The 14,428-nt window shown below is 45.0% G+C and overlaps 1 non-coding gene across 1 annotated transcript; it reads left to right on the forward strand.

Moving 5' to 3' along the window:
• Nucleotides 1–12,083: 12,083 nt before the first annotated feature.
• Trnas-cga (transfer RNA serine (anticodon CGA)) lies at nt 12,084–12,158 on the forward strand. Its single transcript has one exon. It is a non-coding gene; the product is annotated as a tRNA-Ser (tRNA).
• The last annotated feature ends 2,270 nt before the right edge of the window (nt 12,159–14,428 follow it).

The raw sequence follows: 14,428 nt of genomic DNA on the forward strand, positions 1-14,428 counted from the left end.
GGACAGGAGTTTCAATGGAGAACCTGGCCTCATCCCCTCTGATCCACCTGCGACCAAGACAGTAACATTAGCTGCTATCACGGCCTTAACGACGCATCACACCTGACACGAGTCACGCCACACATTAACAAAACGTGGCCTGCTGTACTCTCCCAGACGTGAGCAATCAAGAGTCCCTCCTCCAGACCGACGCTCTCTCGCAAACACTGCAGGCAGCCGGTCGCAGCAACGCCACAGCGCCCTCTGGCTAGGGTAAGGAAACAGCAGAGCGCGGAGCGGGAATTTCAAAAGGAACGCGCAACAGACAAAGAGGAAACGCAGAGAACCAACCGTGACATTTCGTCACGGTTCACATGTTAGTTAAACAATGTTGATTTCGTGGTTACCAAATACACTTGATCAGATGCCAGTGGAAGGCGTCTGGAAAGCGCCCACAAACCTTCGGCACGTAACCTATGCCAATTGTGTGATCTTTGGGCAGACGCGTGGTGCCACATACCTCCGGAAGTTTACGTAAGACTTGATGCATCCATGTGACGCAGAATCGCTTCTGTAGTGCTTTCCTAAGATGGATCAATACACTGTTAAGTAGATGGTCATCATTATTTGGCAGTGAGCGTATGAGATAAAACGGGAAGTACATCCTGCCACGCACTTTACAGTTCTTTCCGCAGTATGTCTGTAGATTTAGAAGCACTTCCTTATCATCATCAGCAGCAGCAGCAACGTTAAGGCTAAAAAAAATCTACGGTTTGTTGCATCCTCAAGTATTTTGCCCTGTAAGTTACGTCTCTCGTCTGGCAGAGAGCTCTTGCTTGTTTTAGCTTATAGTTAAGAAGTGACTCCGGGGTTCTGTCTTCTTGTGTTGTTCTTGTATGCTCTTATAAATTGTTAATTTACTTGATTATTCCTTCGTCCACATTAAATCTGTTTAATTCTAGACCTATTAGGTAATATGTGGTCAGCTAGTGCTCTCATAAACCTAATCTTTGCTTTTCTGTATCGTAAGTGTCCAATAGGCTATACACAACCACACAACGTCCGGAGTGCCATTATCTTAGACCAGTATCGATTCAGTTACTTTCAAAATGCCATTTTAATGTGGCACATAGATACTGGGATATCTACAGTTTTCTGGTAACAACATACATAAGTAAGTAAAACGTAAGTACTCAGTATGTAGGTAACATCACACACAAGATAAAAGATTTTTTCACTCTCTCCATTGTTTCGTTAGTGAACATTATTGGCCTTAGCTAGTTCACATCCTCTAAATGCGATCACCTTTTTTTTTTTTTTTGGTTTTGAGGAAATTTTAACTGTATTTTCTTCTACTTCTTCTTCCTCTTCTCCTCTTGTTCTTCTTGTCCTGTCTCTCACAGATTAGGACTACGGACCTTTCCTGGCATCCGTTCTATCCAGATTACATTAATTTGCTAATTGTACAAGCCTATGTTGTAAATCATCTGCCGGCCGCAGTGGTCTCGCGGTTCTAGGCGCGCAGTCCGGAACCGTGCGACTGCTACGGTCGCAGGTTCGAATCCTGCCTCGGGCATGGATGTGTGTGATGTCCTTAGGTTAGTTAGGTTTAAGTAGTTCTAAGTTCTAGGGGACTGATGACCACAGCACTTGAGTCCCATAGTGCTCAGAGCCATTTGAACCATTTTTGTAAATCATCTCTCGTTCCATCTACACCGAATAGCCAAAGAAACTGGTACGCCTGCCTAATATCGTGTAGGGCGCCCGCGGTCACTTAGAAGTGCCGCAACACGACATTCTATTGATTCGACTAATGTCTGAAGTAGTGATGGAAGGAACTGACACCATGACTCCTGCAGGGCTCTGCATAAATCCGTAAGAGTACGAGGGGGTTGACATCACATCTGAACAGCACGTTGAAAGACATCCCAGACATGCTCAATAACGTCCATGTTGGGGGAATTTAGTGGCCACAGGCTAGCGATAGTGTTTAAACTCCGAAGAGTGTTCCTGGAGCCACTCTGTCACACTGTCCGATGGAATTTCCCCAGTCCGTTGGGATGCACAATGGACATGAACGGATGCAGATGATCGGACAGCATTACTTACGCGTTACCTGTCGGAGTCGTATCTAGGCGTATCAAGGGAAGCCGGCACGGTAGCTCAGCGTGTTCGGTCAGAGGGTAATGTGCCCTCTGTAATAAAAAAACTGAGTTAACAGGTCAACAACGGACTTAATTGGATGTCTCACGACGTCCGCCCCGAGAAGATGAAGCGAACAAAATGAAAATGAAAAAAAAAGGGGCGATCACACATCACTCCAACTGCTCACGCCCCACACCGTTACAGAGCCTCCACCAGCTTGAAAAGTCCCCTGCTCACATGCAGGGTCCATAGATTCATGAGGTTGTCTCCATAACCGTACACGTCCATCCACTCGATACGATTTGAAACGAGACTCGTCCGACCAGGCAACATGTTTCCAATCATCAACAGTTCAATGTCGGTGTTGACGGACCCAAGCGAGGCGTAAAGCTTTGTGTCGTGCAGTCATCAAGGGTACACGAGTGGGCCTTCTGCTCCGAAAGCCCGTATCGGTAAGGTTTCGTTGAACAGTTCGTACGCTGACACTTATTGATGGCCTAGCATTGAAATCTGGAGAAATTTGCACGAGGGTTGCAGTTCTATGACGTTGAACGATTATCTTCAGGCATCATTGGTCCGGTTCTTGCACGTTTTTTCTCTTTCCGGCCCCAGCGAAGTCGGAGATTTGATGTTTCTCCGGATTCCTGATATTCACGGTACACTCGTGAAATGATAGAAGGGGAAAATCCCCAATCCATCGCTACGTCGGAGATGCTGTGTCCCATCTTTCGTGCTCCGACTATAACACCACGTTCAAATTCACTTAGCCGACCGGTGTGGCCGAACGGTTCTAGGCGTTTCAGTCTGGAACCGCGCGACCGCTACGGTCACAGGTTCGAATCCTGCCTCGGGCATGGGTGTGTGTGATGTCCTTAGATTAGTTAGGTTTAAGTAGTACTAAGTTCTAGGGGACTGATGACCTCAGAAGTTAAGTCCCATAGTACTCAGGGCCATTTTTTCAAATTCACTTAAATCTTGATAACCTGCCATTGTAGCAGCAGTAACCCATCAAACAATTGCGCCAGACACTTGTTGTCTTATACAGGCGTTGCCGACCGTAACGCCGTATTCTGCCTGTTTACATATCTCTAATTCTCTACATTTCAGGACGCATGCCTATCTCAGTTTCTTTGGGGCTTAAGGGAAAAGTCCTTGCTATATTGACGATCGACTGTGACTGTTTCAAAAATATGCAAAAGTATTTGTAAGGCCATTGTATCCCGATAATAACTCGTACTATATTATTAAATAATATAAATAAGTCAACAAATTTTGTGATTAGCAGCTGTGTCTGATAAACCTTTTGACAAAACTGCTTGATTATATTCTGGGAGCATTTTGTCTTGATTATCATCATAATCATGAACATCCCCTTTTGGGTTAGTTTGGGTTGTTTGGGGGTGGAGACCAGGCTGTTAGGTCCTCGGTCTCATCGGATCAGGGAAGGACAAGGAAGGAAGTCGGCCGGGCCCTTTCAAAGGAACCATCTCGGCATGTGACTGGAGCGATTTAGGGAAATCTCGGAAAACCTAAGTCAGGATGACCGGACACGGGATTGAACCGTCGTGCTCTCGAATGCGAGTCCAGTGTGCTAGCCGTTGCGCCATTTCGGTCATCCCCTTATTGTTAGTTTCTTTGGGTTTTATCCCGCCTGTACAAAGGTTCAGTTTTGGTATTACCGGATTTTGCATTGTTAATATTTCAGGGAGGTTGGGAGCCTTTAGTGTCGCCACCGCTTTGCACCGCAGGACGCAGTTTTCGCACTCCAACTGTCTGCATGTAATGTTATCCATGTAAAAGTGCGTCAATGGTAAATGTATGCCAATGGTGTAACTGAGGCGGGACATGGATACCAGCCCATTATTCACCTATTCGGATGTAGGAAACCACCTAAAAACCACGAAGATTGGCCGGCCAACAGGCCCTCATTGTCAGCCCGCCGGTCGAATTCGATCTCGGCCCGGCGCGCCTACCCGAATCCCGGAATCGCGCCTTTTCGTACTGATTGTCTAGAGCACTGTCATTTATTTTAAATGACTCTAATGATAATTTCCCCCTTATTTTAAAGTATCTTGGTAGTGTTTCTATATTATCTATTACATCGTCAAGATAAAAATTAAACGGACTGCATAATAGGGGGCACACTCGTCGAAATTTTTGGATTCTTTCAACATGTGTTATTCTGATTTGTTCGTCATCAATATTCTCCTCAAAAGCTTTTTGTACTGAAATGGGAGAGAAGACACGTGGATGCGGAAATTATTGGATCTGATGCGTTCACTTCTCGGTTTCTGGAAGGCGATATCCAGAACCTTTCTCCACAACAAATGGCTGTGTATGGACTCAGAGCACATGTCACTATTTTTTGCCGGCCATTCGATGGCTACTGCCGCACAGTGCTCTCTGAATACGGGACAATGAACTTTAACCTTCGTTTTTCCGATTCACAAAGGCGCAGCTGCTCGGCGACACTTGCTGATAACCGCAGAAATCTCGGACATTGCTCTTTTTGTGTTATGTTCAAATTTACGCCATCACAGACATAGCATTTCTTTATAAGCAATCCCAGGAGGAAAGCGCGATCAAAATTTTACTAAGAAATGTTTACGGCGTTCTACAGCTGTGCTTCAAGGAAACCATTACGACTACATTTCTTTTTCCTTCACACATTTACGTCAGTGAATACAGCTGCGGTTGTGTCCACCGCAATTAAAAATACTGGAAATCATTACGCTAATGAGCAGCTCAGACGGATACACCGACCTCCCAGCAACATCTGGTGGCCCTTTTGCCCTGATACGTAGGAACACCAGCTCGTGGCACAACCTCACCAGATGAGTCACTGTATTTACTTCATAGTCTTTGCTATGTGTCTTTTTAGAATTGTATGAATACCGAAGACCTCTTATAAATTCTCTCTTGGCGTGGTTGGAGAACCACAGACACGCAAATCCTGTCGAAAGTTATGATGGTGTTGTAAAATATTGATCCTCGTCTGTAGCAAAAGAAATGTATTCTCTGTTTTCGGCGTTGTTCGCTTCTTTTTTCTGCGCTGTATCTTCCTCTAATTTTCCAACCACTCCTTCTGCACCATTGAATCTCGTTCTTTGGATTACTCTTCCATTTTGCCTCAGTATCACGCCACATAAATCGTTTTAACGCAATTTTTAAGCCTTAGGCCGTCTCTTCAGAGTGATGGCTTTCAATTATTTTGAGAATGTAAGAGTACAGGATTCGGTGACTAGATTTAGTTAACATACAAACAGAACGGTGCCTCGTCATCTTGTAAAATTCACTGAATGACGCTATACAGACAGCGTAGAAATGTATTCTACTCTATCCCCGTTAGTAGCTGACATATCCCCGGAGAAAACGACACTCCGTCTGGGAAGATCAGTGACTGACCCACAGTGAACTTATGTTAGGCACAATTACACTCTGTGATGCGAAGATGACCGGTTCCGGACTTTAAGGACTATCTTCAGATGCTGTTGGCCAATAGGGGCATAGGTGAAGCAATGGCACCTAATTCGGGTTACTTACGCTCACACTTCTGGTTCAGGTACGTGAAGGACCCTTTAACTACTCATAAATTAAGGATAATGCTGATACATGGTGAAACAACGCTCTGGTGGGCGGTCTGCGGGTTTAAATCACCTCGGGGTATGACCATGCGGCGCATTTGACCTGTGGTCGTCGCACGGTGTCGTTGGCAGCAGTCCACAAACGCAGAGGCGTGTTGGTGCATGTCAGAGTACGGTGCAGCGAGTAAGTTTGCAGACGTTTTCAGACGTGCTAATGGTGCCTGTGTGTTGAAAATGGCTCAAAAAACACATACTGATGTCGTTAAGAGGGGTAGAATAGTGGGGCGACTGGAAGCTGCTCAAACACAGCAGGTCGTAGCATGGGCCCTCCGTGTACCACAAAGTGTGATCTCAAGATCATGACAATGATTCCAGCACACAAGAAACGTGTCCAGGCGCTACAGTACGAGACGTCCACAGCGTACAACACCACAAGAAGACCGATACCTCACCATCAGTGCCCGCAGACGGCCACGGGATACTGCAGGTAGCCTCGCTCGGGACATTACCGCAGCCACTGGAACAGTTGTCTCCAGACACACAGTCTACAAGCGTGTGAACAGACATGGTTTATTCACCCAGAGACCTGCAAGATGCATTCCACTGACCCCTGGTCACAGGAGAGCCCGTAAAGCCTGGTGTCAAGAACACAGTACATGGTCATTAGAACAGTGGTGCCAGGTTATCTTCACGGTCGAGGCCAGGTATAGATTCAACAGTGATTCTCGCCGGGTTTTCATCTGGCGTGAACCAAGAACCAGATACCAACCCCTTAATGTCCTTGAAAGGGACCTGTATGGAAGTCGTGATTTGATGGTGTAGGGTGGGATTATGATTGATGCACGTACACCCCTGCATGTCTTTGACAGAGGAACTATAGAAGGTCAGGTGTATCGGGACGTCCTTTTGCACCAGTATGTCGCCTTTTCAGGTGTGCAGTGGGTCCCACCTTCCTCCTGATAGATGACAACGCAAGGCCCCACCGAGCTGCCATCATGGAGGAGTATTTTGAAACAGAAGATATCAGACGAATGGTGTGCCCTGTGTTCTCCAGACCTAAAAACCATCGAGCGCGTCTGGGATGCATTCGATCGACGTATCGTGCACGTCTTCTAAAGCCTACGACACTTCAGGAGCTCCGACAGCCACTGGTGCTAGAATGGGAGGCCACACCCCAATTGCTGCTCGACCACCTGATCCAGAGTACGCCAACCCGGTGTGCGGCCTGCGTACGTGGGCATGGTGATCATATCCCATATTGATGACGGGGTACATGCGCAGGAAACAGTGGCGTTTTGTAGCACATGTGTTTCGGGACGGTTTTCTCATCTTATCACCAATACCGTGGCCTTACAGATCTGTGTCGTGTGTTTTCCCTATATGTGTATGGTATAAGCGCCAGTTTTACGTAGCGCCACTTCGTGTGGCACCACATTCTGCTATGATCCTTAATTTATGAGCATGAGTGTACATGCAGTCACAGTAAGTCAAAGCAACAAAACTTCCACGATATCTGAACAACGAGAAGATTCAGTTCACGCTACAAGTGGGGAAGCGCGGTGTAGTTCCATTCCTAGACGTTAAATTATGTTGGACAACATATTAGGGCACAAAGGTAGCGGACGTCAACAACTACAGACAGGTATTTACAAGCTGTACCTCACAACCATACGGCGCAGAAGAACTTAAATCATCCGTTATTTGAATGCGTCTGAAAGATCAGACACCACGCATTCATGTAATTGATTCGCCTAGATGGGCAGTGGATCCAGCTTCTTCAGTGTGGATACACAAGTTCGTCCGACCTCCTTGGGGAACCTCAAGAGTAGCCAGCATCGAGGAAGTGGACAGGGACTTCTGATAGGTGTCGCTCAGTGGGAATGTGGGTCGGCCGTGAGGCGCGCACAGACAGTCCACGCAGTGGCGATGGTGCTGTGTCCCGGATGGCACAGCGGTTAACGCAGCTGCATGCTAAGCTGGATGTTCCACATTCGAATCCCAGTCAGGTACATATTTTCACTCGTAGCCGCTGATTCTGCGTAATACTTTCAATTTACATTTAAGATTGGCAAAGTTTTGCAAAACTTCGAAACATAACGCGTACTTCAATGCTAGGTGTTTTTAATAATTTTCACAACGAAATTCTGTCACGGAATCTGTCAGAAAACCCAAAGAGATCACTAGTGGCAATACGCAATCAATACCTCCACTGCAGTCACTGATGACAGTGTCACCAAAGCAGAGTTATTAAACACGGTTTTCCGAAATTCCTTCACCAAAGAAGACGAAGTAAATATTCCAGACTTCCAATCAAAAACAACTGCGAAAATGAGAAACATAGAAGTAGATATCCTCGTTGTAGCAAAGCAGCTTAAATCACTTAATAAAGGCAAGGCTTCCGGTCCAGATGGTATACCAGTCACATTCCTTTCAGAGTATGCAGATGCAATAGCTCCATATTGAGCTATTATATTCAACCACTCGCTCGCAGAAAGTTTTGTACCTAAAGACTGGAAAATTGCTACAGTCACACCAATACCCAAAAAAGGAATTAGGAGTAAGCCATTGAATTATAGCCCCATTTCGCTAACTTCGATTTGCAGTAGGGTTTTGGAACATATACTCTATTCGACCACTATGAAGTACCTCGAAGGAAACGATTTACTGACACGTAGCACGGATTCAGAAAATGTAGTTCTCGCGGAACACAACTAGCTCTTTATATTCATAAAGTAATGAGTGCTATCGACAGGGGATGTCAAATTGACTCCAGATTTTTAGATTTCCAGAAGGCTTTCGACACCGTTCCACACAAGCGTCCAAACTGTGTGCCTATGGAATATCGCCTCAGTTGTGCGACTGGATTCGTGATTTCCTGTCAGAAAGGTCACAGGTCGTAGTAATAAACGGAAAGTCATCGAGTAAAACAGAGGTAATATCCGGCGTTCCCCAAGGAAGTGTTAAAGGCTCTCTGTTGTTCCGGATCTATATTGACGACATAGGAGACAATCTCAGTAGTCCTCTTAGATTGTTTTCAGATGATGCTCTCATTTACCGTCTTGTAAAGTCATCAGATGATCAAAACGAATTGCAAAATGATTTAGATAAGATATCTGTGTGTTGCGAAAAGTGGCAATTGGCCCTGAATAAAGAAAAGTGTGAAGTTATTCACATGAGTACTAAAAGAAATCCGCTAAATTTCGATTACGCGATAAGTCACAAATCTGAAGGCTGTAAATTCAACTAAATACTTAGTGAGCCGTTGCGAGCTGGCGACAGCCCTATTTTGTTTATATATCGTTCAGATCGATTGTGGTTGAGGTAAGCTATCTTTGCTTTGCGTGTGTCTTATCTTGCGTCTTCGCAGGCGAAGCGAGTTGGTTGTTAACCTTCGACGGGTAACTCTGCAGATCTCGTGACATTCGCGGGGAGAGGAGTGTCAATGACTGCCGAACAAGCGTGATGCCTGTTACACGTTGTGGTGTGAAAATGGTTGGCCTTTTTCCCGACAATGACAGCTTGGAGATACAAGCTCTGTGGCTTCGCTGGGAACAAAATTTGAAGGGAAGCGGTGAAGCTGTGGAACCCGCTCCCTCGCATTGTGTGCCTGATATGGAGTAAGAAGTCGTAATGGTTTGTTCACCGACGCACTCACAGATTTTAAACTTTATTAGTATGGCGAGACTTTCATAGTCGAACCTTAAGAAAATCTGGAAGAGTTCAGTTGGCCCAGTTAAACGGTGGCCGTTATTTCAAAATTTTCTCCGTTTTACTAGTGCTCTGTGTCTCTTGCAATCAAGTGATTTTATGTTGCCGCTTTTAATTCCTGCACTCTATTAATACAGTTCTACATGCGTAAGTGAGTCAAAGGTTGTGCCGAGTGTTTCTATGGTTTCAGAGTGTTTGGAAGGTCTTTGTGATCCGGGCAGAAACTTTTGGTTGTGCCAGTGCCTTGGCGGGGAGTGAAATGTCATCCGAGTTCTAGGCCTGGCAGTGTTTAAGAACCTGGCCACTACCGGAGTCGTTCACATATCGCCTTCCAGAGTTTAGTATTTATCTTCCTTCCGTCAAGGCGGGTTGAGCTGGTGGATATATATTGTGTGTAAGCTGTTTGCATTTGAACTTGTTGTCTTAAACATTAGGGACAAGTAACTGGCTAAACCTTAAATTGCATAGCAGCTGCTGAGTTCCTTGTGCAGATTTCTAGTAAACACTCGGCACGTGAACATTTATTTTTTAAAGATCAGTGTTTCTGTTGTAGTTTTTTTATTTAATTGGTTCTGTCACGTTATGTAATAGCATCTTAGCTTGGCACTAGTGTTCAAGTGATATTAAGTCACCGTTTACCTGTAATTATATCTATTTTGAGGGAAGTCCTATATGGGAGTTTGAAGTTCTCAAGTTTGTTAGTAACCTTGTTTTCTTAATTTGGAATTGTTTGTTAAGGTATTGAGTACGATGGGTTTCTAACTGTATCTGCAAAGCTTTATCTAGTGGCTCATCCGCAATTTGTAGCAGTCAGTTGTTTAAAGGGGTAATGTAAATATACTGTTGTGACTACCAACCATGATTCCATCCCGCTTCCTCTTTTATGGTAGTTAAGAAATGGTGTGTAAGTGTGGTACGATTAAGGAATCAAGTATCACTTAGGGATTACAATTACAAATAATCTAAGTTGGAACGATTACATAGATAATGTTGTGGGTAACGCAAACCAAAGACTGCGATTCATTGGCAGAACACTTAGTAGGTTCAACAGATCTACTAAATAGACTGCTTACACTACGCTTGTCCGCCCTATTTTGCTGTGCGGTGTGGGATCCGTATCAGGTGGGACTGATGGATGATACTGAAAAAGTTCAAAGAAGTGCGGCTCGTTTTGTATTATCGCGAAATAGGTGAGATAGTGCCACAGATATGATACGTGAATTGGAGTGGAAATCATTAAAACAAAGGCGTTTTTCTTTGCGACAGAATCTTCTCATGAAATTTCAATCACCAGTTTTCTCCTCCGATTGCGAAAACATTTTGTTGGCACCCACCTACATTGGGAGAAATGATCATCACGATAAAATAACAGAAATTAAGACTCGCAAAGAAAAATTAAAGTTCTCCTTTTTCCCGCGCGGAGTTTGAGAGTGGAACGGTAGAGAGACAGATTGAAGGAGGTTCACTGAACCCTCTGACAGGCACTTAATTGTGAAAAGCAGAGTAATCACGTAGATGTAGATAATGTATCACAGCTGCCGATTCCGAGTGGTATCCGGTAGAACTGACACGATGCATTCATATAAATACGAGATAGTTGCTTTGTTACACTAATTACCAAAAAAATGCGCTAATTTGGCCCGTTAGGTGTACAGTACCAAGTTTGTCGACAATTAGGCGCGACGGGAATAGGACAAGAAGAGAATAGAAGCTTTCGAAATGTGGTCCTACAGAAAAATGCTGAAGATTAAATGGATAGATCACATAACTAATGAAGAGGTATTGAATAGAATAGGGGAGAAGAGGAATTTGTGGCACAACTTGACTAGAAGAAGGGATCGGTTGGTAGGACATGTTCTGAGGCATCAAGGGATCACCAATTCAGTATTGGAGGGCAGCGTGGAGGGTAAAAATCGTAGAGGGTGACTAAGAGATGAATACACTAAGCAGATTGAGAAGAATGTGGGCTACAGTAGGTACTGGGAGATGAAGCAACTTGCACAGGATAGAGTAGCATGGAGAGCTGCATCAAACCAGTCTCAGGACTGAAGACCACAACAACAACGGAGAATAGTACCCATGGGAGTCCATTGCTTCTTTGTACTCTGTGGTAGCACCTCGCCAACTGGGGAAGCTGTCTGCCCTAGGCTTGTTTAGGTCACAAGACACCCCTACTTCATCATAGAATGCATGCCTTCTCTGCCGGTATTTGCGTTATTGCCGATATCCGATGGTCATTAGGTCGTGGTCCCAAGCGTAATACTCTGGCTAACGTTTCGTCTTCCAGTGCTGGAGACATCATCAGAGGCTTTAACGACTCAGAAAGCAGACACAGTCGCAGACTAGCTGAATTCATTGAGCCATCGCTGACAAACGCGTTGACAAATCCCCTTTTTCTTATAAATGTTTCCAGAATGAGATTTTCACTCTACAGCGGAGTGTGCGCTGATATGAAACTTCCTGGCAGATTAAAACTGTGTGCCCGACCGAGACTCGAACTCGGGACCTGGAAACATCCCCCAGGCTGTGGCTAAGCCATGTCTCCGCAATATCCTTTCTTTCAGGAGTGCTAGTTCTGCATGTCTCGCAGGAGAGCTTCTGTAAAGTTTGGAAGGTAGGAGACGAGGTACTGGCAGAAGTAAAGCTGTGAGTACCGGGCGTGAGTCGTGCTTCGATAGCTCAGTTGGTAGAGCACTTGCCCGCGAAAGGCAAAGGTCCCGAGTTCGAGTCTCGGTCGGGCACACAGTTTTAATCTGCCAGGAAGTTTCAAGTCCCTCAAGGCTTCTCGAGGTGGACAGCCATCGCCCAGGAGGGTATTGTACCCGGCGACGTTTTTTTTTCCATGAAGCATAGTCTTCAGCGCCCACCTTATATCCGCGGCTTACATGCGACAAGTAAAAACAAAAAACTTCATAGTCTGCATTAACAAAAATGTTGTTACACTGAACACATTAGATTAGATTTATACAGTATCGTTGAGCGTGTAGGCGGCAGAATTTTCTGTGATACTGCGCAACTTGTTCATCGCTAAGATAATTGCGGAAGGGAGAAGACACCACATCCATTGTACGCCATGATCAATATGAAGGTCACTGCGAATGGAAATACAGGATACGGACGTCCCTTGTAAGCAGGTGTGGTGGTTTAAATTTCTTGTACAAGGATCAAACTACAATCACTCTCGTCGCTTCTGTATTAATTTTATACTCACAGCAACATCTCTCAGAACTCGCAACCTATTCCACAACATTTCTACATCTACATCTACATCCATACTCAGCAGGTCACCTGACGGTGTGTGGCGGAGGGTACCTTGGATACCTCTATCGTTTCTCCCTTATTTCCAGTCTCGTATTGTTCATGGAAAGAAGTTCGGTATGCCTCTGTGTGGGCTCTAATCTCTCTGATTTTATCCTCATGGTCTCACCGCGAGATATACATAGGAGGGGGCAATATACTGCTTGACTCCTCAGTGAAGGTATGTTCTCGAAACTTCAACAAATGCCCGTACCGAGCTACTGAGCGTCCCTCCTGCAGAGCCTTCCACTGGAGTTTATCTATCATCTCCGTAACGCTTTCGCGATTACTAAATGATCCTGTAAAGAAGCTCGCTGCTCTCCGTTGGATCTTCTCTATCTCTTCTATCAACCCTATCTGGTACAGATCCCACACTGCTGAGCAGTATTCAAGCAGTGCGTGAACAAGCGTACTGTAACCTACTTCCTTTGTTTTCGGTTTGCATTTCCTTAGGATTCTTTCAAAGAACCTCAGTCTGGCATCTGCTTTACCGACGATCAGCTTAACATGATCATTCCATTTTAAAACACTGATAATGCGTACTCCCAGATAATTTATGGAATTAACTGCTTCCAGTTGCTGACCTGCTATATTGTAGCTAAATGATAAGGGATCTCGTTACTTCAACCTGATTAGCTTTCAGATATCTTTTACTGGCACTGTCAAAGCTCTAGGTAGTCGATGGACACACATATCGGCTTAACATCTCGAAAAAATTGCTTGTGGATAGCAGGTGAAGCTCACAAGGGACTTCTGATGTGTATCATCTGGAACTGTTCGACCGTACAGTCTCCAGACTTCACAAATGACGGCGGCAGAGTAGTCGCCTTGACGCTGCGCGGCTTTAAGAAAGCCTAAACGGATGAAGCGGCGGTTAATTGCTCACTTTTTCCTTGTGCCACTTGACCTTAATTGGGAAAAATTGGCTCAGATACGCCGTAACTAGTTAACTGCTGTGGTGGCACTTGGGGGCCCGAAGACGGGATGGGTGCACATTCTGTTGCCGTGAAGTGTTCATGAATCTATCTCCCCTCACTCATTCCGATTGGTATTATTTCGACGCTGGTGATTTAGACGTCTTTTTACGTGACTTCTAGCTCCCCTGTTGTTTAATCAATTGAAATGCTTTTAATATGTTTCCGAGGTACATTCTTGTTGACAAAAAGGTTTTCATGAAATACAAAATCGTCCAAAAACATGGAAAAACCGGAAGAAATGCATGCTTGGACATAATCTCCCCCATGCTCAATGCAAGTCCTCCAGAGCTTACAGAGTGCATAAATTCCTGTGAAAAAAAATTATTTTCGTAGTCCGCGCAACCACTCATGCACCGCGTGGCGTACCTCTTCGTCAGAACGGAACTTCTTTCCTCCCATTCCGTCTTTGAGTGGTCCAAACATATGGAAATCACTTGGGGCAAGGTCTGGTGACTATGGTGTATGAGGAAGACACTCAAAATACACGTGGGTGATAGTTGCAACTGTTGTACGGGCCGTGTGGGGCCTTGCATTATCATGTTGCAAAAGGACACCTGCTGACAGCAATCCACGTCGCTTTGATTTGATTGCACGCCGCAGATGATTTTTAGGAGATCTGTGTATGATGCACTGGTGACAATGGTCCCTCTACGCACGTAATGCTCCAAAATGACGCCTTTTTCGTCCCAAAACAGAGTCGGCATAACCTTCCCTGCTGATGGTACTGTTCGAAACTTC

This window comes from Schistocerca gregaria, chromosome 1 (assembly GCF_023897955.1).
Source record: "Schistocerca gregaria isolate iqSchGreg1 chromosome 1, iqSchGreg1.2, whole genome shotgun sequence".
Lineage (NCBI taxonomy): Eukaryota > Metazoa > Arthropoda > Insecta > Orthoptera > Acrididae > Schistocerca > Schistocerca gregaria.